This window comes from Lithobates pipiens, unplaced genomic scaffold (assembly GCF_037356315.1).
Source record: "Lithobates pipiens isolate NorthernLeopardFrog02 unplaced genomic scaffold, aLitPip1_a1.2 Scaffold_19, whole genome shotgun sequence".
Taxonomy (NCBI): domain Eukaryota; kingdom Metazoa; phylum Chordata; class Amphibia; order Anura; family Ranidae; genus Lithobates; species Lithobates pipiens.
In genome coordinates this window covers 317850426-317876626 of record NW_027507764.1, presented here as the reverse complement: position 1 = coordinate 317876626, position 26201 = coordinate 317850426, and positions in this window count along the sequence as shown.

Genomic DNA, 26201 nt, shown 5'->3' with positions numbered 1-26201 from the left:
GACATCTCGCAACCTCGTAATCCCTGGGTGTGCCGTAGCCATCCATTATTCAGCTCCTTATGTTTTTGGTGTGCTGTGCATTTATTTATGGTGTGCCTTTGATATCCCACATGTGAGTGCAATGTAGTGAAGTTTTATGAGATGAAAAGTGTGTGAAGTTTTTACACTGTCGGAGGCTATATTCTTTCTCATTTACATGTGGAGTATTTAAAGAGGATAAACTGGGAATTGTGCATTTATCTCTGACTGGCATCTGGAGATTTTTACTCTTCACCCCTATGAAAAGAGGGTTAAAGTACCTTAAGCCAAGCACGGCAGTGTAAGGCATAGATGGCTGCTGAGTGTGCACATAAGGGGATTGGAGTCACAGTCACGGCGGTGTGGTGGAGTAGTGTTCCTGAAAAGTTTTTTTGGACTATCACTATAAGTGTTTCACTGGTCACCATCTAATGAACTTTCCTTTGGAAGTGGACCTTTTTTGTTTTTAAAATTGGACACTTTGTTTATATATATTTATTTATTTAATATTTTTTGGAATCACTCATTTCACAGGGTGTTTACGCTATAGTTTAAATTGTTACAATTCATTGCCACATTTGTTATCTGTATTCTTCTATTGGAAACATTTGTGCTTATAGTGTGTTCTATTGGCATTTTCACTTAGTATTTAACGCCACTCATTCTACACTGTTTGTTAGGATTTTTTGCACAATAAGCGTTTATTGACTGGTTTGCGCGAAAGTTATAGCATCTACAAAATAGGGAATAGTGTTATAGCAATTTTTTTTTTTTTAGTAGTAGTAATGGCGGCAATAAGCAATTTTTGCAGTGACTGCGACATTATGGCAGACAGATCGGATACTTTTGGTGCTATTTTGGGACCATTCACATTTATACAGCGATCAGTGTGATTAAAAATGCATTGATTACTGTGTGAATGTGACTGACAGAGAATGGGGTTAACCATTAGGAGGTGCTGTAGGGGTTAAGTGTGTCCTAGGTAGTGATTCTAACTGTGGGGGAGGAGCTATGTGTGACACGACACTGATCACTGCTCCCGATTACAGAGAGCTGTGATCAGTGTCACTAGGCAGAACGAGGAAATTCTTGTTTACTCAGCATTTCCCTGTTCTTCCTCTCCGTGAGATCATCGTGGGTATCCCCGCGGACATCGAATCCTTGGGATCCGCGATTACATTTATGGAGCTCACGCGCTCATGTGCAAACGTAAAAGGCAGGTATGTTGAGACCAGACCACTTTAACTGACAATTGCGCGGTCGTGCGACGTGGCTCCCAAACAAAATTAACGTCCTTTTTTTCTCACAAATAGAGATTTATTTTCGTGGTATTTGATCACCCCTGCGGTTTTTATTTTTTGCACTATAAACAAAAATAGAGCGACAATTTTGAAAAAAAGCATTATTTTTTACTTTTTGTTATAATAAATATCATATATAATATAAAAATCATTTTTTTCCCTCAGTTTAGGCTGATATGTATTCTTCTACATATTTTTGGTAAAAAAATCGCAATAAACGATTATTGATTGGTTTGCGCAAAAGTTATAGCGTTTACAAAATAGGGGATAGTTTTATGGCATTTTTATTAATAATTTTTTTTTTTTACTAGTAATGGCGGCGATCAGCGATTTTTATTGTGACTGCGACATTATGGCAGACACATCGGACATTTTGGACACATTTTTGGGACCATTGTCATTTATACAGCAATCACTGCTATATAAATGCAGTGATTCCTGTGTAAATGACACTGGCAGTGAAGGGGTTAACCAGTGGGTGGCAGTGTAGGGGTTAAGTGTTCCTAGGGGTGTGTTACTAACTGTTTTGGGCTGGGCTTTAATTTAGTGAACACTGATCTCTGCTCCAATCACATGGAGCAGAGATCCGCGTCACTAGTTGCTAGGCAGAATGGGGAAATGCTGTTTATACCGGCATTTCCTCCTTCAGCCGCCCCGTGAGACGATCACGGGCATGCCTGTGGCGTTCGAGTCCTCAGGACCAGTGACCGGACTCATGGGGGTCCCGACCAGCATGCGAGCGTGCCGGTGGTGGCGCGCTCATGTTGGCAGGGAGGCATTAATGATTGGACGTACCTGTACACCAATATGCCTGCCCTTGCCATTCTGCCGATGTACATTGGCGTGTGCTGCTCGGGAACTGGTTAATATGCCTGTATGTGCCTTTCTGCTGATGTATATCAGTGTGAGCTGGTCGGCAAGCGGATATGTGGAAAGAAGACCATTGTGTTAATAAAGAAGTAATGTGACGTAAAATAGGTGGGAAATTGGCTGAGAAGAGTTCAGTAAAATTGGGTGTAAGAGTGACTCCTAGATAAGAAAGGTGAGTAGTGGGCTACAAGAAGGGAAGAGATGCCTGTGCTTGTTGTACTTCTGAAGGAGATAGGGAAATATTAAGTGCCAACATTTTCGAAGGTTAAAGATTAAGCCTGATATGTGGGCAAAATAATCCAGTTTCCAGATTAGGTTGGGAGTGGAAAATACGTGGAGAGGACATAAAAATGTAAATGTAATCTGTAAATAAGCAAATTTTATGTTGATGTCCAGCTAATTCAAGGCCTTTAATAGAAGGGTCAGAGCAAATTGATCGAGCAAGAGGTTCGATGAGGAGAGCAAATAAAAGTGGAGAAAGTAGGCAACCTTGATGAGTTCTTCTATAGATATTGAATTATTAAATTTGTATCCTGCATATTTTACAAAGGCTTTGGGATTGTTATATAATGATGAGGTCCAACTAAGGAAATGGGGACTAAATCCCACGTGTTGTAGGACATAATGAATGTAGGGCCACAAGACCGTGTCAAATACTTTTTTGACATCTAAGGATAAGATGCAAAGATGAATTCGTCTTTTTTTGCAGCATGTATAAGTAATGTTGCCCTACGTATATAATCTTATGATTGACGCCTTGGGATAAAGCCTACATGTTCTCTATGTATCAAATCCTATTATATTGTTTAAACGTGTTGCTAAAACTTTTACTAAGAGTTTAATGTCTACATTAATTAGAGAAAAGAAGGAGAAGAAGAAGAACGGAAGGCGGCGGCGGCGGCAGAAGAACCGAAGAGGGGGACAAGACCCCCGATGTCGGAAGAAGAGGCCGCGGCGACGAAGAAGAATGCCGGGCTCCTCCGCTAGCAAAAGAGCTAGAAGAAGATAGCGGAGGAGTCCGGCGAGAAGACCCCCGAAGACGGAAGACCCCCGGAGCTGTGCAATAAACTATTTTATCTTGTGTGTTGTGTTTTTTTGTACTTTATTTTACAGGTGAATGGGTAGGGGTACATTGTACCCCATACTCATTCACATAGGGTGGGGGGCCGGTATCCGGGGGTCCTCTTATTAAAGGGGGCTCCCAGATTCCGATAAGCCCCCCGCCCGCAGACCCCGACAACCAACGGCCAGGGTTGTCGGGAAGAGGTCCTTGTCCTCATCAACATGGGGACAAGGTGCTTTGGGGTGGGGGGGCGCTTTCTCTCCCCCCGTTTCCCTTCCCCCTTCCTCCCTTCCCGCCTTCTCCTTTTCCTTTTCCCTCCCTTCCCATTTCCCAAAACCCCCCGTTTCTTACCCCAACTGCCCTTGTCCCCCCGGTCTCCTCTTTTTCTAGTTCTGTTTTTCTAGTTCTCTTCCTCACTTTATCTCCCTCCCTTCCTCTCCCTCTTCCCCACTTTTTACCTCCCCCTTTTTCCCTTTATTTCCTTTCCTTTCTTTCCTTTTCTCCCTCTTTCTCTCCCCCCCGTCACTGTTCACCTATCTGTTTTTTATCTCTCACAGTGGTGCACCTGCATTTTTTGCAGTTCTTATATGTTTTCACTTATTTGTTTTATTTTTTGTTTTGTTTTCCTACACACCCACTCAATTGACCAATTGGTTTGTGGGTTTTCTTCACCATGCATTTACTGGTTGCACCACCAAATTTCCCCATTTTCCTCATTTGGAATCTTCCACCTTGTATGCATCACTTCATTTTAACTTAATTTATTCACTCCATCATCACATCACTGGGCTTTTTCCCCTTACTCATCACCTAATAGTGTTGGCCTATTTATCTTATGTACCTTATTCCACTGAGACTCCAGCCCCTTCACTTATTAATTTCCCCCAGTCGCCGCAGGACACCCTGTGCTGTCTATGCACCAGGACTTGGGTAAGCAGCCTTACACTTTTCTCTGACATCTTGTGTCTATTAAATTACAGATGTATTTCCTGCTGAAGCAGTTTTGAACAAGTACCCTTTGTTTTAATTCACTGCTGTCATGTATTATGTATCAATACATGTTCTTACATTTGTATGACTGTTTATATATTCCATTGTATCCCTCTTGTATTGTACCAAGATAGTCCACTTGCTTCATTTTTGGTGAGCCTTGGTTGGGGACCAGGATCCCAAACCTCTATTTCACTAAATCTTGGATTATGGTACAACCGCTACTTTAAATCACATACCCAGTGATATTGCTCCTAGATGCCACCCATATTTTTCCCTTGGTATTGGATGCTTCACTTGCAGAAAAAGATGTAGTACGTCAGTGAGGACCATCAGAAAAATAAACCGTTCTGTCCAAAAGATGTAGATCCTGTAATATAGGTGCAAATTTACTGATGAGTTGCAAAGTGTATTTGAAACTTAGTTGGGTTGAACGTATGTAAAACGTAAATCCCCATTGATATGATATCTGATTTTGCTGAAGACTTTGAAGAAGGGGTTTCATAACAAGCCTTTTAGCAATTGTGATTGGAGAAAGATCAGCAAAGATTTGGTAAGAATTTCCTTGTAAAGTGAGAGAATCCTTTGAATGTGCTGGAGCAAGAAGTTGCTCTTTGGCGCGAAAATAGTGGAATTTCACAATTATGTCTCAAGGGGGCCTTTCAGCTTTGCGTGGCGTAAAAGCCCTGTGAATCCTATCTTGCTCCAAACACTCAACAGGGACTGACAGCTCTAACTCTTGGAATAAGGCAGTTATAGTGGACTGGAGATCAATGATTGCCTCAGGAATCCCAAAAATACACAAATTAGAGTGACGTGCTCTATTTTCAAAATTTTCTAAACGTGCATGAAGAGTAAGGTTTTCCTCCTTAAAGTTCTCTAATTCATGTATGTAAGATTGTACATTTGTTTCCACGTCATCAACTCTATTTTCTAGGTCTGATGTGCGTTGACCTAATTCACAAATTTCTTTAGTCAAACTTTTTGTGATATGGTTGGATGTCTGTCTAAGTGCTTTCGTATTTTTAATACTATTCTCCAGGCGGGCACCCCCAAGTACCATTTTCTGTTTATATGTAATAATGGTTTGGATCAGAACAAAAGTCTGATATTATTATTCCTACCCCTGATCAGATTGAATATAAAAGCATGCACGCTCTGAAGTACTACGCTGACACCAGTTCAGAGTAAAATACTTTCTGTTTAATATTTCCGCTTCTCAAGATTTTTATACAATTCCATTAAAGATTAATAGATGCGTCAACAAGACTGACGCATATAAACCACAAATATAAAACTACACATGGTGATAAAACATTGGTTTTAATTGGGTGCTCATTTGAGGAAGTAGCTTTGTTCTTGTAGCAGCGTTCTTGCTTCTTCTGAAATGGTGTTAACTTTGAGTGTATTCTTAGAAGAGGTGTGATTCTTCGGTTAACTGTCCTTCTGTTAATTCTTCAGTCCCACAGCAGCAAGGGAGGGATAAGCTAAGCTTTGCAAATATCTGAATATGTTTTTTAAGGTTTATTAAGCGTAAAAGCTGATATATATATATGTTAGGTATATAAAACATGTATTGGAATAGATATTGGATTAGATGTTTCATGATTCCCTTAATCACATCCATTACACCCTGTACCTCTGTGAAGGTAAGTGAGTCGGGGTTCTGTCAGCAACTGAGCCATGTGGGCATTTTATGAGGTCATGGAATCCCGAGATTTACAGATGTTCAGTGGGACATGTCCATCTATGCCGTCTCTGCGTAAGCGTAATCTTGAATAATATGTAACACTTTTAGCAGAGCATGTTTCAGACTAGGTATAGCAACATTTCATCTGTGTATAGAGAGACTCATTCATTCAAATCACCAATCTGGTCCCCTTTCCGTAAAGGTGAAGTTTTAATGAGTTCAGCCAGTGGTTCTATTGGAAGAGCGAATAGAAGAGGAGAAAGAGAGCAGACCCCTCTAGACCCCTCTTGATAGAGAAGGAATTAGAAATAGAGCCATTAAAAGCCATAATACCAAGACACCGGGACTTCACATACACCCTCCCACAATTAAAGAATAGATACACAATATAGCATATAAAATAAACAAGGTTGTATGTTTCTGCTTAAAAAGGCCACATCCCTAATATGGATAGAGAAAGAAATCTCCCCTCAGAAAAAATTGTGACTTTTAGGCTCAAGGATTGTGCACAGGTCAAGCATAATAGTATTAAATATATTGTATTTATTGGTATCAAAAAGTATTTAAAAGAAATTAAAAGTATAAAACATACATACAAAAGACATGAAAATGTGGTCTGTGGCCACAAGGCAAAAAAACACTAAATGAGAGTACAATAGTTGTATATAAACCAATCTCCAACATGTTTTAGAGTCATTAAAGCTCCTTCTTCAAGGAAGGTTTTAACAATCACAGTACACATGGTCTGTAAAACAAAACATGCATTAAAGCATTCTTCATTGACATATGCATGACATGGGCCAGGTGGGTCAAGGATAGGGGGGCTGCTTACAATGCCTTGATGAAAATTGTCAACACACAGCCAACAATGGGATAAATACAGTGGGAACAGTAGAAGTCAGTCAATGAAAGATGGTGTGTAAGTGAAGCAAAGGAAAAAGACAGAAAGGCCTCCCCAGCCTTCCGGGTGAATCAAAGGGGGTGCACTGGGATCACATGGCATGGACGAAGAGGAAAAGGGGCATATATCTCAAGTAAAATAAGGCATATGCGACGCATAAGGAAGTGACACCTTGAGGAGAATCCTCCCCCATCCATATCCAACTATGCATCCCACCGGCCAACGTGTACCGAGCACACACACAGTAGATCCACATCCAAAAAAGGGGGAGATAACAGAAAATGTGTGAAAAAAGTATGAATGAAGAAACAGAACACAAATACACAATATATATATATATATATATATATATATATATATATATATATATATATATATATATATATATATATATATTGTAGACATGTCACTGGAGAAGTGATCGAGGGGGTGTACATCTCACCTAGGTTGCTACACAGTGTGAGATGGTAAATCCAGGATGGATCAGTTTCTCAGCAGCGATATGCTGCTGAGTTGTTATTTAAATTTTGCCGGGCCTGGGTTTATATGGAATGGCAGGTAGGTTTGGTAGAGGGACCTGTCATTCCACATCCCCCGATCCAGTTCTGGGTTTGGGATCAGGTGAGCTTTGATCCTAATTAGCCTGGGAAGCTAAAGGCTCTGCAGAGTCTGCAGGTGATCGCTCTCAGCCAGGGAATGAACAATCTGTGTGTTGAAGGAAGCTGCAAGCACTGCCACTGCTGGAGCTAAAACTCACCCTGCGATATCCAGGTGAAAGACGCTGTGTTTGTAAGTGTCAGATAGGTGAGCAGAACCTGTTAGTAAGCGCCCAGCCGGGCTAGGACTTTTATTTTTGTTGTACTTAGAAAGCACGGTGTTGCTGTATATTTTGTTTGCTGGACTGTTTGTACCACGAATAAACGCCAAGATCTGCTTTATAAATTCCAAGTCTGCTGTGAACTGTCTCCAAACACACCCTACCCCGGGAAGATCCCTTACAATTGGTGTTCGAATGCGGGCAAAGTCGGTTGCTAGGGGCAACGGTGTGGACAGACTTGGCTACAGCTGCTTATGTCTTGGGTGAAAGCTGCAATGACACTCCAGGAACAGTCCAGCAACATGGAGGAGATGCTGAAGCAGTTTATGCAAGTGAGTTTGCAACAACAGCAACGACATGAACAGTCCATGGCTGCACAACAGCAGGCTCAGATAGAGGCCAATAGATGACATGAACAGTCCATGGCTGCACAACAACAACTTATCGAGCACCTGATAGCAAATCGAGAGGCGCCTGTGGTGATGGGAGCCGCTCCAGAGATTTTTTCTGGGAGAAGGACTGTGCAGAAAGCGCTGCAAAAGATGACTGCTGAGGACGATGTTGAGGCCTATCTAACAGTATTTGAGCGCGTGGCTGAGCGAGAGAAGTTACCAGCCGCTGAGTGGGCAGAGGTAATTGCGCCCTATTTAACAGGTGAACCCCAAAAGGCCTACTATGACCTCAGTGAGCAAGAGGTTAAGGACTATACTCGGCTAAAAGAGGAGATACTTGCCCGACTAGGAGTTACTACTGCAGTCCGTGCCCGGAGGGTACGCAACTGGAGCTACAGTCTGGACAAATCAGCGAGGTCCCAGATGTATGACCTAATCCATTTGGCAAGAAAGTGGTTGGAGCCAGACACTTCTACTCCTGCACAAATCCTAGAGAAGGTCGTGATGGATCGCTACCTCCGAGCCCTTCCTACTGACTTGCAACGCTGGGTGGGACAAGGTGATCCTAAGAATGCAAACGAACTTGTCAACCTTGTGGAGAGGTTCCAGGCGACTGAGGACTACCTCCGTGATGTTCCTGCAGCATCTTCACCTCCTCGGAGCGCCAGATCTGTGCCGTCGGCTGGTAAGAGACTTCCATCTATTGGGGGAGTGTGGAGGGGTGCTGATGGGGGGAAAAGGGCTCAAGTGGTGTCTCAGGGACAAAAGACTGGTGATGGTCCCGGGTGGCTAAGGGGCTCTCGAAAAGACTCCTTGCCAAAGAGACCAGGCCCTATCCAGTGTTGGAGATGCCATGAGGCGGGACACGTGTCGGCCCATTGCCCTCTTACCTCTGAACCCATGGAATGTGACGCTAGCCGGCGTCAGTCGCTATTTGCGGAACCATCTTGTGCTGCAGTTCCTGGACTAGAGACTGAACCGCAAATCTGCGATATTACAATCAATGACTTTCCTGTTAAAGCGTTAATGGACTCAGGAAGCCTTGTAACCTTGGTGCATGCTAGCCTGGTGACTGGGGACTTAGAGTCTAAAAAGCATATGAGCGTTGTGTGTATACATGGTGATACAAAAGTGTACCCTATAGTGCTGGCTAAAGTCGGGACTGAACAAGGCACAGTACAATATGAAGTGGGTGTGGTTAAAAACCTCATGCATAATGTAATATTGGGGCGCGATTTTCCTTTATTCTGGGCTCTCTGGGAAAAAAGAAAAATCCCCAAAAGGAGTGAGGATACCTCTAAGGTGGTTGCCTTGTCCACTGTGAATGATAAAAGTGTGCAGGATGAAAATGATTGTTTTCCTTTGCAGGTCCTGGCTGGGGAGGAGGAGGCTCCTCCCACTGAGCAAAATATACTAGACTTAGAGGTGTCTAGCGATAATTTTGGGACTGCACAATTACAGGACCCCACTCTCAAAAATGCGAGAGAGCAGGTTGCTGTTATGAACGGGGTACCTCAGGAACCAGATGCTGAAAAAAGATTTCCACATTTTTCGGTGACTAATGATCTTTTCTATAGAGTTAATAAGGTTAAGGATGAGATTGTGGAACAGCTTCTGGTACCTAAGCCGTACCGGCGTCAGGTGCTTGACATGGCACATAACCATGTTCTTGGGGGACACTTGGGGACTGACAAAACGCGAGAGAGGGTTCTCCAGAGGTTTTTTTGGCCGGCCATATATGATGACATTAAAAAATACTGTGAGTCGTGCCCCACATGTCAGGTTAGTGCCCCAGTGTCACATTTTCGCAGTCCTTTGGTTTCGCTCCCTATTATAGAGGTGCCTTTTGAGCGTATTGCCATGGATTTAGTGGGTCCCATTGTAAAGTCAGCTAGAGGACACCAGTATATTTTGGTAGTCCTGGATTATGCGACCCGCTATCCTGAGGCTGTACCCTTAAGAAACACTGCATCTAAAACAATTGCACGTGAGTTGTTTTATATGTTCTCTAGGACTGGGATCCCCAAAGAAATCCTAACTGACCAAGGTACGCCATTTATGTCGAAAGTAATGAAGGAATTATGCAGACTATTTAAAATCTCACACATCCGTACCTCTGTGTACCACCCCCAGACGGACGGATTGGTGGAGAGATTTAATAAAACTTTGAAACATATGTTGAAGAAAGTGGTGGCAAAAGATGGTCGTGACTGGGATCATTTATTACCCTACCTCATGTTTGCTATTAGGGAGGTGCCCCAAGCGTCCACAGGGTTCTCACCATTCGAGTTGGTCTATGGTCATCACCCTAGGGGTCTACTAGACATTGCAAAAGAGACATGGGAGAATGAGTCCACCCCATACAAGAGTGTTATTGAGCATGTAGCACAAATGCAGGACCGTATAGCCACTGTAATGCCCCTGGTAAGGGAACACCTCCAGAGGGCTCAAGAGGCCCAAAGTAGAATTTACAACCGGTCCGCAAGAATCAGGACATTCAACCCAGGCGATAGGGTCCTTATACTAGTCCCCACTGTTGAGAGTAAATTCTTGGCGAAGTGGCAAGGTCCCTATGAAATTGTTGAAAAGGTCAGTGAGGTGAACTACAAGGTGCACCAACCAGGTAGAAGGAAGCCTTTCCAAGTTTATCACATAAACTTGATCAAGCCCTGGAAAGACAGGGAATCCTTGGTGGCGACAAATACTGTTAATAATTTGTCACCACCAATCCCTCCAGTCAAGGTAGGTGATACTCTATCAGTGTCACAGAAACAGGAGGTTCAGGAATTTTTACAGAAAAACAAAAACAAGTTCTCTGACCTCCCAGGGCGTACACACCTCATCCATCATCACATTGAAACTGAGCCTAGAAGCAGAGTAAACCTTAAGCCCTATAGGATACCCGAGGCACGTAGGGAAGCCGTATCTGCCGAGGTAAAACGTATGCTTGATCTGGGGGTAATTGAGGTGTCCCAGAGTGAATGGTCCAGCCCAATTGTGCTAATCCCAAAGCCCAATGGAACTTGGAGGTTCTGTAACGATTTCAGAAAGTTGAATGAGATCTCCAAGTTCGATGCGTATCCTATGCCCAGGGTAGATGAGTTGATTGAGAAGTTGGGTAACGCCAGGTACATAACCACCCTCGATCTCACAAAGGGCTACTGGCAGATTCCACTTTCTGGTGAGGCTAAAGAGAAAACTGCATTCTCCACCCCTGATGGGCTATTCCAGTATGTAGTGATGCCATTCGGGTTACATGGAGCGCCTGCAACTTTCCAGAGGTTGATGGACTTGATTCTGCGACCACATCGTGATTACTCAGCTGCCTACCTCGATGATGTGGTCATTTTTAGCCCTGATTGGGAAAGTCACCTCTGTAAGGTACAGGCCGTGTTGGATGCCATAAGTGATGCGGGGTTGACCATAAATGCCGAGAAGTGTGCTCTAGCCCTAGAAGAGGCCAAATATCTAGGCTACATTATTGGGAGAGGGTTGATTAAGCCACAGCTAAATAAAATTGAGGCAATACAGAATTGGCCTAGACCCCTGACAAGGAAACAGGTTAGAGCTTTCCTGGGTATTACGGGGTATTACCGTAGATTTGTGCCGAACTTTGCCTCAGTTGCTGCTCCACTAACTGACTTGACAAAGGGCGGAAAGACAGCAATGGTCACGTGGACCCCAGAGGCCGAGAAGGCTTTCCAAAGCCTTAAGTCTGCCTTGTGCCAACCACCTGTCTTAGTTACCCCCGATTTCAGGCGAGAATTTCTGGTCCAGACAGATGCCTCTAACACAGGCTTAGGTGCAGTACTCTCACAAATAGTGAATGGTGAGGAGCATCCAGTGACGTACTTGAGTAGAAAACTAACCCCGGCCGAGAAAAATTATGCCATTGTGGAGCGAGAATGTTTGGCAGTAAAGTGGGCCCTAGAATCGTTAAAGTATTACTTGCTAGGCAGGAAATTCAAGTTGGTGACAGACCATGCCCCCCTAACATGGATGAAGTTAAACAAGGAGAGAAATGCAAGAGTGACTAGATGGTTTCTCTCCCTACAAAACTTTAATTTCACTGTGGAACACAGGCCAGGGAAATTACAGGCAAATGCTGACGCATTGTCAAGGGTAAGTTGTCTGTGGGGACAAAAGGCTCAGCCCTCCGGTCTGAAAAAGAGGGGGGGGATATGTAGACATGTCACTGGAGAAGTGATCGAGGGGGTGTACATCTCACCTAGGTTGCTACACAGTGTGAGATGGTAAATCCAGGATGGATCAGTTTCTCAGCAGCGATATGCTGCTGAGTTGTTATTTAAATTTTGCCGGGCCTGGGTTTATATGGAATGGCAGGTAGGTTTGGTAGAGGGACCTGTCATTCCACATCCCCCGATCCAGTTCTGGGTTTGGGATCAGGTGAGCTTTGATCCTAATTAGCCTGGGAAGCTAAAGGCTCTGCAGAGTCTGCAGGTGATCGCTCTCAGCCAGGGAATGAACAATCTGTGTGTTGAAGGAAGCTGCAAGCACTGCCACTGCTGGAGCTAAAACTCACCCTGCGATATCCAGGTGAAAGACGCTGTGTTTGTAAGTGTCAGATAGGTGAGCAGAACCTGTTAGTAAGCGCCCAGCCGGGCTAGGACTTTTATTTTTGTTGTACTTAGAAAGCACGGTGTTGCTGTATATTTTGTTTGCTGGACTGTTTGTACCACGAATAAACGCCAAGATCTGCTTTATAAATTCCAAGTCTGCTGTGAACTGTCTCCAAACACACCCTACCCCGGGAAGATCCCTTACAATATATATATATATATATAAAAATAATATATATATCAGGGGCGGACTGACAACTCATGGGGCCCTTGGGCAATAGGAGATTTTGGGGCCCCCAGGCAATCAGAGATTATGGGGCCACACAGTATACACAAACAAACACACACAGTATAAAATCACACAGTATACACATGCATGTACACTCAGTATACACAGACATGTTTCTATTGGCTGAGAAGGTACTGGAGAGGTGGGGCAGCTATAGTCTCTGGATTCTTAGACCAAAAGGATGTTGGTAAGGGACATTTCAGAGACAGATGTAAAAAAAAACACAGATTTTTACATACTGTCCCTGGTTTTACTGAGGCTGGCAACCCTGATGGGGCCCCCTGGGCAGTGCCCAAGTGGCCGAATGGTCAGTCCACCCCTGATGTATATATATATATATATATATATATATATATATATATATATATATATATATATATATATATATATACATATAAAATGGAAGACAGTTTGACCATAACCAGTGAAACGTTAGAGAAATTTTATAAAAACTGGATGCATTGGTTATGTTCCAATGTTCTGATGAGTATAATAAATGGATTAATACCTAAATGGATATTGTTTTATGATCGGCAGGACCACTTGTTGATCAACCCTTATTATATATAGACAATTAGGATATATAATGTAACCACCCACCTCATTTCTAGTGTTATTATGCTCTTCCTTTGTTTCTTTCCCTTCTGGCCTTTTCATTCTATTTCTATTTTGTAACCAATATTTCAGGCATTATAGATGCACTTATGTTTGATGTTTGCAATGACTATATATCAAGTATATGACATCTTGATTTGATAGAATTGCGTCTGATGTCAATGGGCCAAATGGCACATGTGCAGTGCCCCAAAAATGTAAATACAAACCCCAGAAGGGGAAATTGGGGCAAAACTATACTTCAATATGAGATGCTCTGAGCACCTTAAAGCCATGACCCCGCCTGACCTCAATGAGTTCAATTCATGCAGTCTCTCTTTTCCAACGTGGTGCTTCCTGACTCAGGGCAGAAGGATGTGTTGATTTCCGTTTGGTTCCGGTTTTATGTGACCCCCCCAGTGCACACGCGACCCTGTAGGGGGAACTGAGCTGCCTTATGACTTGCTTGTTCCCCATTGCCCTGACAGCATATGCACAAAAAAACTCTCTCAGGGATGTAACCTTATTGATACGTTTCTCCATATGTAAAGAGGTTTATGTTGATTCGAGTGTATTGTACTTGTATCATTCCTGAGGCCTGCTGACACTCCCCGATAAGAAGTATGGATGGTGAGTGTGTTGCAACAGATGTCTTATATATACATGAACTGCTATTTACTGTATTCACATAAAGTATAGTGTAAATAATATGTATATTTTCTTTATTTTATTACTATAGAAAGCTCCTGAAGAAGCAGCCCGTGAAACATGTAGAGTAACTAATATATAGATGGATTTGATCCTAGCTGTTAAAGACAGGATATCATTTTTTTGATTGTCATAATCTGTTTTTTTTTTAATGAGTTATTATATTCCTTTTTATAATAAAATTCCTTGAATCATTTTACTTCTGACTGTCTAATACTAGTTAATTCTATCGTACCATCAAAGTCCAAACATAATCTCTCTCTCTTCTCAAAAGTCTGTTAAATCCCAGATGTGCTGCAGGTTTCAATGCATGTACCTGCTGCAATACCTGCAAATGAAGAGCCAGGGGAGCAAAAAGCATACCAGGGGGAGTGGAGGGAGGGGTCTCAGCCTGTGCAGGTAACAAGGTCTCAGAGATGTCAGTCTGAGCCAAAATCCTATCCTCAGGGATAATGGGTTATGGAGGAAGCAGAGGAGGAGACTTCTCTGTGGCGGGGGAGGGAAGGAAAGAAAGGCGAAGAAGACAAAGAAGAAGGAAAGTGATAGAGAGAAGGAAGAGGGGGAAGGGGACTTCTCTATTTCACTTTCCTTCTTCTTCGTCTTTCTTTCCTTCCCTCCCCCCGGCACACACTCCTTTCACACACGTCATGTATGCGTCAGCTTCAACTATTTTTCCACGCATGTTTTTACACATTATGGTGTATAATGGCACTTCATAGGTTTCATCACTCATCACCTTTGTGTGTCCACTTATGGGATCTGTGTGGTTATATAGGTGGTTTTACCCTGCCAGACGGCTCTATGGGTATTATATAATTACTTATCTTCAATATAATTCAGTACAATTACTTCTTACCTAGATGCCGGCCTGCCTACTTTGACACCTCCCCCAGTCGCCGGAGGAGACTCTCTCGGGGTTCCCTAGGTGCCGCATTTGGTACATTGAATGGGGTAAGAACCATGGATATATCCTGTGCTGTTAACCTTTCCCATGTATTTTTGTCATTTTGTTCTTTATTTCAAATGACTGTGCTGTGATATCTAGTGATGGCCGAATGGTTCGCCCGGCGGTCGTTTTGCGGCAAATTTCGGCTGTTCGCGATTCGCCCGATCGGCGGACTATTGCCACCGTTCGCCCGGCGGACTTCCGTGTTTTCTGTGTAAAAGAACTTTGACCTATGATGACACATCCATCATGGGGTACAGGACAGTCAATTGAGACATTACAGCACATGGACACTTGGACATTCCCCCTAACTTATAAATACACCCGATCCGGTGGCCATTTTACATTCTTTCGTATGTCACTATAGGGAGAGGTTGCTGTGTGGAGCAGGGAGAGATTGCAGTGACCCAAATCGCTAGCTATTTGGTACACAAAAGTTATTTTCAGGACTGGTATAGGTGTTAGGTGTAGTTCAGGATATAGGTTTGAGGCAGTGCAGTGCTAGTGATTGTTGCAGCAGCCTGAGTGTCTTTTGTCAGTTTAGAGAAAGGGACAGGACGGTGTGTGCTGCAGGGAGAGTCAGTTTAATCATTAGCTGTTACTATCAGGTCCACAAAAGTGCTATTCCAGTAACCAGTTATTGTTCCAGCAGCCTCTGTTTTGTCAGTTTATATAGGGACAGGCAGGAAGCTGTGTGTGAGGCAGTGAGGGTCAGTTTAATCAGTAGCTGTTACTATATTAGGTCCACAAAGGTTCTTTTCAGGACTGGTATCAGTGGTATGGTAATAGGCTTGTACACGTATAATATTCTTTCTTCCAAATATAGAAAGAATATTATACTTGACTGCTGCCCTTCTGCTGCAGTCTGCTAATCATTTACAACCTACTTGTTCCACAAAGGTCCTTATAAGGACTGGTAAGGTCTAGGGTGCTACAGTACATAGGGTTGAGTGAGGTACAGTCTGCTATTCTGTAAGGACTGGTTTAGGTCCACAATACATAGGGTTGAGGTGCACTACTGCTGACTGCTGCCCTATACTGCAGCAGTCCTTCATCAGTATAGGGACTGAGAGTTTTGTCACAGGATAATTTAAAAAATGACAGGCAGAGGAAGAGACAGGCCCTTCCACAGGGGTGGTAGGGGTAGGGCAGGAGCAACAGGCTTGAGCCAAAGTGGGAAGTTGCAGAAGGTGCGTTCAATTACTTTAAAGGACGCACCAGACTTGGTTGAGTGGCTCACTTAGCCTTACTCTTCTGCACCCTCCTCATCCTCTCAATCTGCACCCTCTTCTTCACTCTCTGCTATGTGCACCCCCAAAGACACTACCACCAACAACACCACCACCACCACATACCTTCCACTTGAGTCACAGGAATTATTTTCCAATCCATATCAAGACATTTCTGATGCGCAGCCACTCTTGGTATTGGATCAGGAAGAGGTAGCAACAACCGCTACTCAGCAGTCTGACGACAGTACCCAGATCAGTCCAAGGAGGAGGTTGGTCCCCGGTGTTGCTGCCTAATCCGAGAACTCTACTTATAGCGGTGGGGAAGGCGACGTTGATGATGACATGTCTAGTGATGTCACGTAGGTGCCCACAAGAGAGGAAGAGGAGGGGAGTTCAGAGGGAGATACGGACCAGCAGATAGGGAGGAGAAGCAGGAATAACTTACATTGCACAGGAGGGACAAAGCAGACTGCAAATGTATCGGGAGCGAGTCATCGACCATGTACGGTCACATCTGGTGCTCCCAGGACACCGGCACATGGCTCCGCAGTGTGGGCTTTTTTTAACGTGTCCGCTGCTGACAATAGCTTTGCCATCTGCAATCTTTGCAGTCAACGCATTAGTCGCGGTAAGCCCAACACTCACCTAGGGACGACCGCCTTAAGAAGGCACATGAGCAGCCATCACCGAGCCCAGTGGGAGCAACGGAACACACAAAGCCCCACTCCAGGCTCTCACCGTCCAGCCTCGTCTTCTACTTCTCCTCTCTCCTCACAATTGTCCTCCACTCCACCTTCCATCACGCCAAGCTCACGTTTTTCTGCAAAAAGGCAGGCTTCCGTGGGCCTAATGTTCGAGCATAAAAAAATTATGACGCAGGATAACCCTCTTGCCCAACGGTTGACGGCTGGCTTGTCAGAACTCAACTACTGCCATATAAACTGGTGGACGCGGAGGCCTTTCGAAAATTTGTGGCCATTGGAACACCACAATGGAAGGTCCCAGGAAGGAAGTATTTCTCACAGAAGGGCATCCCAGAGCTATATGGCCATGTTCAGCGGCAAGTGAATGTATCTCTGGCACACAGTGTCGGTGCCAAGATACATCTGACCACAGACACGTGGTCTAGCAAACACGGCAGGGAAAGTATATCACTTTTACTGCCCACTGGGTGAACCTTCTGACGGCCTTCAAGCATGTAACCCGTGGCACCCGTGTAGATTTGGTTTTACCGCCACGGATTGCATGCAGGCCTGGCTCTTTTTCTCCTCCTCCTCCTCCTACTCCATCCTCCTCCCTCTCCTCCTCGGCTGACTCCTCCTTTTCCGCTGCTAGCGTCTCTTCCGCTGCGCCGCCCAAGCTCCCCAGAACCTATTCGACATGCCAGGTGAGACGTTGCCATGCCGTGCTGCGTCTGTTGTGCCTGGAAGCCAAGAGCCACACTGGCCCAGCACTCCTTTCAGCTTTGCGTTCACAGGCAGATCAGTGGCTAACACCGCTCAATTTGACAGTTGGTAAAGTGGTGTGTGACAACTGTGCCAATCTGCTTAGCGCATTGAAACAGGGCAAAATCATGCATGTGCCATGCATGGCACACGTCTTAAACTTGGTCGTGCAGCGATTCGTTGTCAAATACCCTGGGGTCCAGGACATCTTGCAGCAGGCAAGGAAAATCTCGGCCCATTTCATAAGATCTTACACAGCCATGGCTCGCCTTGCTGACATTCAGCGGCGACACAATCTGCCGGTCAGACATCTTATTTGCGATTGCCCGACGTGATGGAACTCAACCTTCTATATGCTTGATAGGCTGCTCCAGCAGAAACGTGCAGTTAACGTCTACCTGTATGAACTCTGCGGCAGAACAGGTTCTGGGGAGCTGAGGTTTTTTTCACCGCGCCAGTGGCTGCTCATGCGCGATGCATGCAGACTTCTGCGGCCATTTGAGGAGATCACCAAACTGGTCAATCGCAGCCATGGCGCCATCAGTGACATGGTACCTTATGCCTTCTTTATGGAGTGTGCGTTGCGTCGTGTCATTGATCAAGCTGTGGAGGAGCAGGAGCGGGAAGAGGAGGAAGTCGCAATGCTGGATGAATTCCCAGGGGGGCTACTCTATCTGAGACAAGTCAACAACAGGAGTCTGAAGAGGAGTCAGAGGAGGATGGTGCCGGGACGGATGAGGAGGAGCAAGAAGAGCATGCTTTAAACCTTTCTGGGACCCCTGTTCTTGCTCGCGGATGGGGAGAGGAGAATGAAGAGGACGACATTATCCTGGATGATGAGCAGGAGCCAGGCCACCACACCGCTTCCACTTTAGTGCAAATGGGGGCCTTCATGCTCCAGTGTTTTAATAGGGACCCCCGTATAAAAAGCATAAGGGTCAAGGACCAGTACTGGGTGGCAACGTACTTAGATCCCCGGTACAAACACAAATTGGCGGAAATTCTACCGCCGTCACAGAGGGCTGTCAGAATGCAGCACTTCCAGGCCTTGCTTCGAGAAATGCTGCATTCTGTTTTTGCATGCGCTGGCAGAGGAGCAATTCCCACTCCCAGAGAAGGAGTTGCGGGTACCAATCCAACAGCACCTGCAAGAAGAGGCCGGTTTGAAATGTGATGGTGACTTCGGATATGAGGTCATTCTTTCAGCCGACCCATCGACAGGTGTCATCCGGATCCAGCATCAGGGAACCCCTAGACCGTCAGGTGTCCGACTACATCGGGTTAACGGCCGATGTGGACGCTCTGAGGAGTGATGAACCCCTGGACTACTGGGTGGGCAGGCTTGACCTCTGGCCAGAGCTTGCCCAATTTGCAATCGAACTGTTGGCTTGCCCCTCGTCCAGTGTCCTGTCCGAAGGGACGTTCAGCGCAGCAGGGGGGGTCGTGACATCGATAATCGTGATAAGCGTACTCACCTAGCTCACGACAGTGTTAACTACCTCACATTTCTAAAAATGAATTAGGCATGGATCTCGGAGGAATTCAACACATGTGACCAGTAGACCATGTATATGTCTATAAACAATTTTTTTAATCGAGCACACAGACCTTCTTTCTTCATTTGGCTCACTTCCTTGTCCAAAAAAAGCACACCGTACTATATACCTGTACCCTCCTGTTTGAAGAGGTTGAGCGGTGTCATATTTCTACTGGGGCTGCTTATTACGAGGGGCTCCCACCATCCCTGTGCTGTGCTGACTTCCTCCTGGGGCTGCTTATTATGAGGGGCTCCCACCATCCCTGTGCTATGCTTATTATGAGGGGCTCCCACCATCCCTGTGCTGTGCTGACTTCCTCCTGGGGCTGCTTATTATGAGGGGCTCCCACCATCCCTGTGCTGTGCTGACTTCCTCCTGGGGCTGCTTATTATGAGGGGCTCCCACCATCCCTGTGCTATGCTGACATCCTCCTGGGGCTGCTTATTATGAGGAGCTCCCACCATCCCTGTGCTATGCTGACATCCTCCTGGGGCTGCTTATTATGAGGGGCTCCCACCATCCCTGTGCTGTGCTGACTTCCTCCTGGGGCTGTACCTCTGCTGTGCATATTATGAGGGGCTCCCACCATCCCTGTGTTATGCTCATTATGAGGGGCTCCCACCATCCCTGTGTTATGCTCATTATGAGGGGCTCCCACCATCCCTGTGCTATGCTCATTATGAGGGGCTCCCACCATCCCTGTGCTATGCTGAATCCTCCTGGGGCTGCTTACGGTGCAGGTGTCAGTGCTGTATATCACGATGCTGATGTCAGTACTCTCTATCACGGTGCTGCTGTCAGTGCTGTATATCACGGTGCTGGTGTTAGTGCTTTATGTCACGCTGCTGATCTCAGTGCTCTCTATCACGGTGCTGTTGTCAGATCCCTCTATCACGGTGCAGGTGTCATTGCTGTATGTCACGCTGCTGATGTCAGTGCTCTCTATCACGGTGCTGGTGTTAGTGCTTTATGTCACGCTGCTGATCTCAGTGCTCTATCACGGTGATGTTGTCAGATCCCTCTATCACGGTGCAGTTGTCATTGCTGTATGTCACGCTGCTGATGTCAGTGCTCTCTATCATGGTGCTGCTGTCAGTGCTGTATATCACGGTGCTGGTGTTAGTGCTTTATGTCACGCTGCTGATCTCAGTGCTCTCTATCACGGTGCTGTTGTCAGATCCCTCTATCACGGTGCAGGTGTCATTGCTGTATGTCACGCTGCTGATGTCAGTGCTCTCTATCATGGTGCTGCTGTCAGTGCTGTATATCACGGTGCTGGTGTTAGTGCTTTATGGCACGTTGCTGATGTCAGTGCTCTCTATCACGGTGCTGCTGTCAGTGCTGTATATCACGGTGCTGGTGTTAGTGCTGTATGTCACGCTGCTGGTGATCATCTCCTGCACCCTCTTCTTTGCCTACCCTGGTCCCTGACCTTCCCTCTCCTCCATTGCCTTCATGCGCTCCACAGTCCTGAATTGTCACAACTAGGGATGAGCTTCGTGTTCGAGTCGAACGTACGTTCGACTCGAACATTGGCTGTTCGGCCGTTCGGCGAATTCCGAACGTTTGGGCCGTTCGCGTCAAAATTCGAGTGACGCGCGCGCGGACCACAATGCACTGCGGTGGCGCAGTGCATTGCTGCCCCATGATTGGCCAAGCATGCACTGTGACCCCGCATGCTTGGCCAATCGCAGCGCCGGCAGCGAGGAGAGCCATGATTGGCCACAGGCATCCTGCCTGTGGCCAATCATAGCTCAGGCTGTGTAGTGCACGCCCCACACTATATAAGGCCGCCTTTGAGGCGGCCTCGTGTAGTGTGTTACTTAGCATCTGAAGCAGTGGGTGTTCTGTGTACCTTCAACACAGTACACACCAATCGTTTTTGGCTGATTTCCTATCTTGCTGCTGTGTAGTGGTTGTTGTCTGTGCCCTGACTGCAGTATACACCACTATATTCACCTCACCTATATAGCTAGTGATCTAGCTTTAACCACTTAACAACTGCCCATTGCCGATTAACGGCTTCAGGGGGGTTGTTTAACTCTGAGAGGCCGTTAATTAACGGCCTCCCAGAATTCTGCTCTCGCGTGCCCCGAGGTGTGCGCATTTGAGAGCATCCGTGACCACCGGGTCGCATCACGGATCACGGTAAACGGCCGCTCATAGCGGCCGTTTACCACGTGATTGCTCCGTCAAATGACGGAGTGATCACTTGGAAACAAACCGGCGTCATGTTATGACGCCTGTTCCTCCCTCCCCTCTCTGTACCGATCGGTACAGCGGAGGGGAAAGAGATCGGTGTCAGCAGCGATGTGGGCTGCATCTGCAGTGCCCACATCGCTGCTCACCGAATTTAACCCCTCAATTCCCTGCCAATACTCTGCAATACCAGTGCATACTCTGCAGTACCCTGCCATTACTCTGCAGTACCCCGCCATTACTCTGCAGTGCAGTACCCTGCCATTACTCTGCAGTGCAGTACCCTGCCATTACTCTGCAGTACCCCCCATTACTCTGCAGTAACCCCCATTACTCTGCAGTACCCGCCATTACTCTGCAGTACCCGCCATTACTCTGCAGTACCCCCAATACTCTGCAGTACCCTGCCATTACTCTGCAGTGCAGTACCCTGCCATTACCCTGCAGTACCCCCCATTACTCTGCAGTAACCCCCATTAAAAAATGTCAAACTAACATAAATAAAGTAAAATGAACAATAAAAAAATAAAATAAAAATTAAAGCTCCCATGTCCCCATGTGCTCGCATGTGCCACACATGTGAGGTATCGCCGAGAATGTTAGAGCGAGAGCATTAATTCTAGTCCTAGACCTCCTCTGCAACTCAAAACATGTAACCAGTAAAAAAAAAATGTAAGCGTCGCCTATGGGGATTTTTTAAGTAGCGACGTTTGGCGCCATTCCACGGGCATGTGCAATTTTGAAGAGTGACATGTTTGATATCTATTTACTCAGCATAACTTCATCTTTCACTTTATGCAAACATTGGGCTAACAAGTGGTTAATAATAGAGCTTGCAGTCAGTAGTGTTAGGAGATAGTGCATGCTGTCTGCGTGCTCTGTACCCAGTACATACCGCTATAATATAGGGCAGGCCCCTACTTTCAAACATCCAACTTACAAACATCTCCTACTTGCAAACGCAAGGAGACAGCAGCAAGTGAGATGAAAAAAGATGGACGACAAAACAAATTATACAGGGGTGATAACCCTTCCCTATGTTTTCCAAAAAGCTTAAAGATAGTTTTTTTGACTGGAGCTACACTTTAAAAATGTACCGGTTGAAAATGACAAACAGATTCAACTTAACACAACAAACCTACACAGTCCCTGTCTTGTTTGCACGGCCTGTATACTGCTGTTCTGAGTATATAGGGCCTGGGGGCCACACGCATTTCCTTTTTTTAATATGGGTACGGGGTTCCCCTTAAAATGCGTACAAGACCCAAATAGGCTGGTAATGGGCAGGGAGGGCTACCCATGCCATGTTTCTCAATGATTTTCAACCATATTGCAGGAACCAGATATAACATTAAAACCGCAAGCAGTTTTAAATGGTGTTATTTCCGTTTAATGTCATTTTGTGCAGGGACTGTTCTAAACATGGGAAACACGTGGCACTTCACAGGCATACTACAGACACCCCCCAGGCACCATATTTAAAGGAATATTTCACATTTTTTTTTCACTTTAATCGTCATTAAAATCAGTGCTCCCGCCAAAACGGCAGTTTTTAAAACTTTTTTTTGCAGTGACCCATGCCCCCTGAGGCAGGAGGCAGGTCCCCAAACCCTTTTTAGGACAGTATCTTGCATATTAGCCGTTAAAATTAGCACTTTCCAATTCGAACGTTCGAGTCCCATAGACTTCAATGGGGTTCTAACGTTCGTACCGAACGCGGGGGTCGTTCGCAAGTTCTGATGCGAACCAAACCGGGGGGTGTTCGGCTCATCCCTAGTCACAACAATTTCCCATATAAAAAAAGAATGCTTGTAGTTGTCGATCCCAGATTCACCTCATACATGTGTTATGTCATTGGCCATGTGGTGGGACTATGTTTGCACAGCTATTAATTATTTTGTGGCTGCAAATTTGACCTGTAAGTTCGCCTCCCATTGAAGTCAGTGGGGCCCGCCGCGAACGTTCCTGTTAGCGAACTATCGGCCGCGTTCGCGAAACGTCCCGTCGGAAGTTCGTCCATCACTAGTGATATCTTATGATTATATTTATACCTTCTTACAGACACATATGTTTCCTGAAGAACTCACTTCACAGAGTGAAACTAGTAGAAGCATTTCACCACCTGTACCTGTTTGTTCGATTGTTAAATGTTTTTATTATTTGAATAAACTTTATTTGGATTTTAACTTTGGCCCAATAATTCTATATCACTGTCTTACTATGTACCACAATATCCGCTAGCTTGTTGTTGTTTCCGGTGGATCTGATGTGGGAACCAGACCTCCCGGTTTATATTTTCTGCAGGCCTTAAGCAATGATATAGGCTGTTAGTACATCTGGGCTGATCAATTTTCACATATATATAAAAAATTGATCAGCCCAGATGTTCTAACAGCCTATATATATATATATATATATATATATATATATATTTGTGGACTCTATACATTTCTTACAGGCTAAAAAGTAAACATTAGTTTGGGTTAATTTCACTAAAGAAATGTAGCAGAATAAAGTGTGGCCTAAATTTATGAAATTAAAGATTATTTATTTTCAAAATCTTATAACAGAATCAAAGAAAAACATTTTTTTTTGTTTTTTCCAGTGGTGATTAACCCCTAGGTGTTAACTGCACATAAATATGCAGCCTATCAGCAGCCAGGGCTTGAATATTTGTGTGCATTAGCGCACAGAGTGTATCGAGTGCACGTACCAAGAGCACACGCCTTGAATGATTCCAGCACAGTGACTGACAGCTCACAAAAAAGCTCCCGATCGCGTCTTACGATTGGGGGTTTTATGATCACGTGACTGCCGTGACAGCCAGTCAGTTGGGAGCTGGTGTCAAGGGGTTAAAGATCATCAAAATAAAGCACTATTTGTGTCAAAAAAATTATAAAGTGTTTCATGACTGCAGTATTGTCCTTCAAAGTGTGACAGAGCTGAAACTGAAAATTGGCCTGGGCAGTAAAGTGCCCTCTGCAGTATTGAATCAGGTAATACTTGTTCCTTGGTCTCCTGGTCTCTGAGAGTCAAACAAGTCCCCACATAAAAAAAATTCTCCTGTTGGAGTGCTTATGTTTAGCCATCCAGCAACCCAATCATCACCACAACCATGCTAAATACCAACCAACATACTGTCGTTCCCACTTAAAAAATAAATTTCCAATAGAAGGAGAGGTCGTATTATACTGCTCAGGAGATCACAATTGCTAGGAAAAACACATAACGTCAGTAGCCAAATTGCTTTCATTCAAGAGACTATTTTCAACCATGAGTCAATCTGTAAAATGACAAACCACAGATTTACTAGGACTTTTTACACTCACAACCATAATATCAAAACAAAGGGGTCTCCATATTATCTGTCAAAACAGCCCTGTTCCTCTTGAGGAGAGACTTGTGGATCCAGAAGGATGTTTTCACTTACTGAAGGTGAAGATTAAAGATAAATTCATCACCTTAGACAGTATCTACAGTCCCTATGTTAATCAAGTTCCACTCTGGAAAATATTCACTACACTCCAAAACTTCACTACCGGGATCCTAATACTGAGTGGGTTACTTCAGCAGTGAATATACCGCTAGGCAAATCTTTCTTCTTATTTAGAAGTCTTAAGCTGGCCAGAGATAAATTAAAATTCAGATGGTTCAGCAGGGACTGGGCAAATTTATATCCATCTTTGTCTATTCCTACTCGGCAGAAGTTGATTTAACTATCAACTTTTGTCAAACAGGAATGTTGGAAAATTTCCATTCAATCAACTGCTGCAGACAATCGTTGTATTCTGACAGCAATGGAGACTCAGCTGTCAGAATGCAAAAGCACACTGGGGAGGATTCCTCCATCTTCCTTGCTTGTGTGGATGGGGGAATCTGTATGTTTTCTCGATCAGGCCCACCCATCTGTGGGAAGCTTAAGGCAGATTAAAAAAATTAAATAACAATTTTTTCCTTGTGTCTCTATGACAAATTGCACTTCTTACACCGGGACATTAGGGGTTTCTCCCATCCCCATGACAGACACGACTCTGGAGTAGATTTCTTACTGATGAAGAGAGACCTTCCTAGCCTAAGCAACTCCACCACTGAACCGATTGTCATTTCAGACCATGCCCTGATCAACACATCCCTCTCTTTTTCGCCAATAGAGATATTCTATTCTTGTGGAGGATATGCTAAGCAATGTAACTCTTTTAACCCACCTTCATCAAAAGCTAAAAGAGCATTCACTCATGGAGTCATTTTTTTTCAAACATGGCAACAAGAGCAAAATCTTGGAAGATATTTCTTCTCATTGTAGATCATTCTTTAAAACGTTATATGACTTGTCTTCCACACCATTAACTCCTGCTGCTATGTCTCATCTGACATTCAAAACTGCCTGAAGAAACCAAAGCACCCTTTGAACTTACAATTCAACCAAAGAACGTGCACACAGCACTACCTCAACTTAAACTGGGAAAGAATCAAGGTACTGCAGTCCTACTCCCCACTTCCACACAACCTTTGAAAAGACCCTTACACTCTATTATTTTAGAGAATTCATCAGTGAGCATCATCCTAATGTCACCCTATCTTCTAAAGCCCCATATTAGGATTATTCTGAAATTAGGTAAAGATTCCAG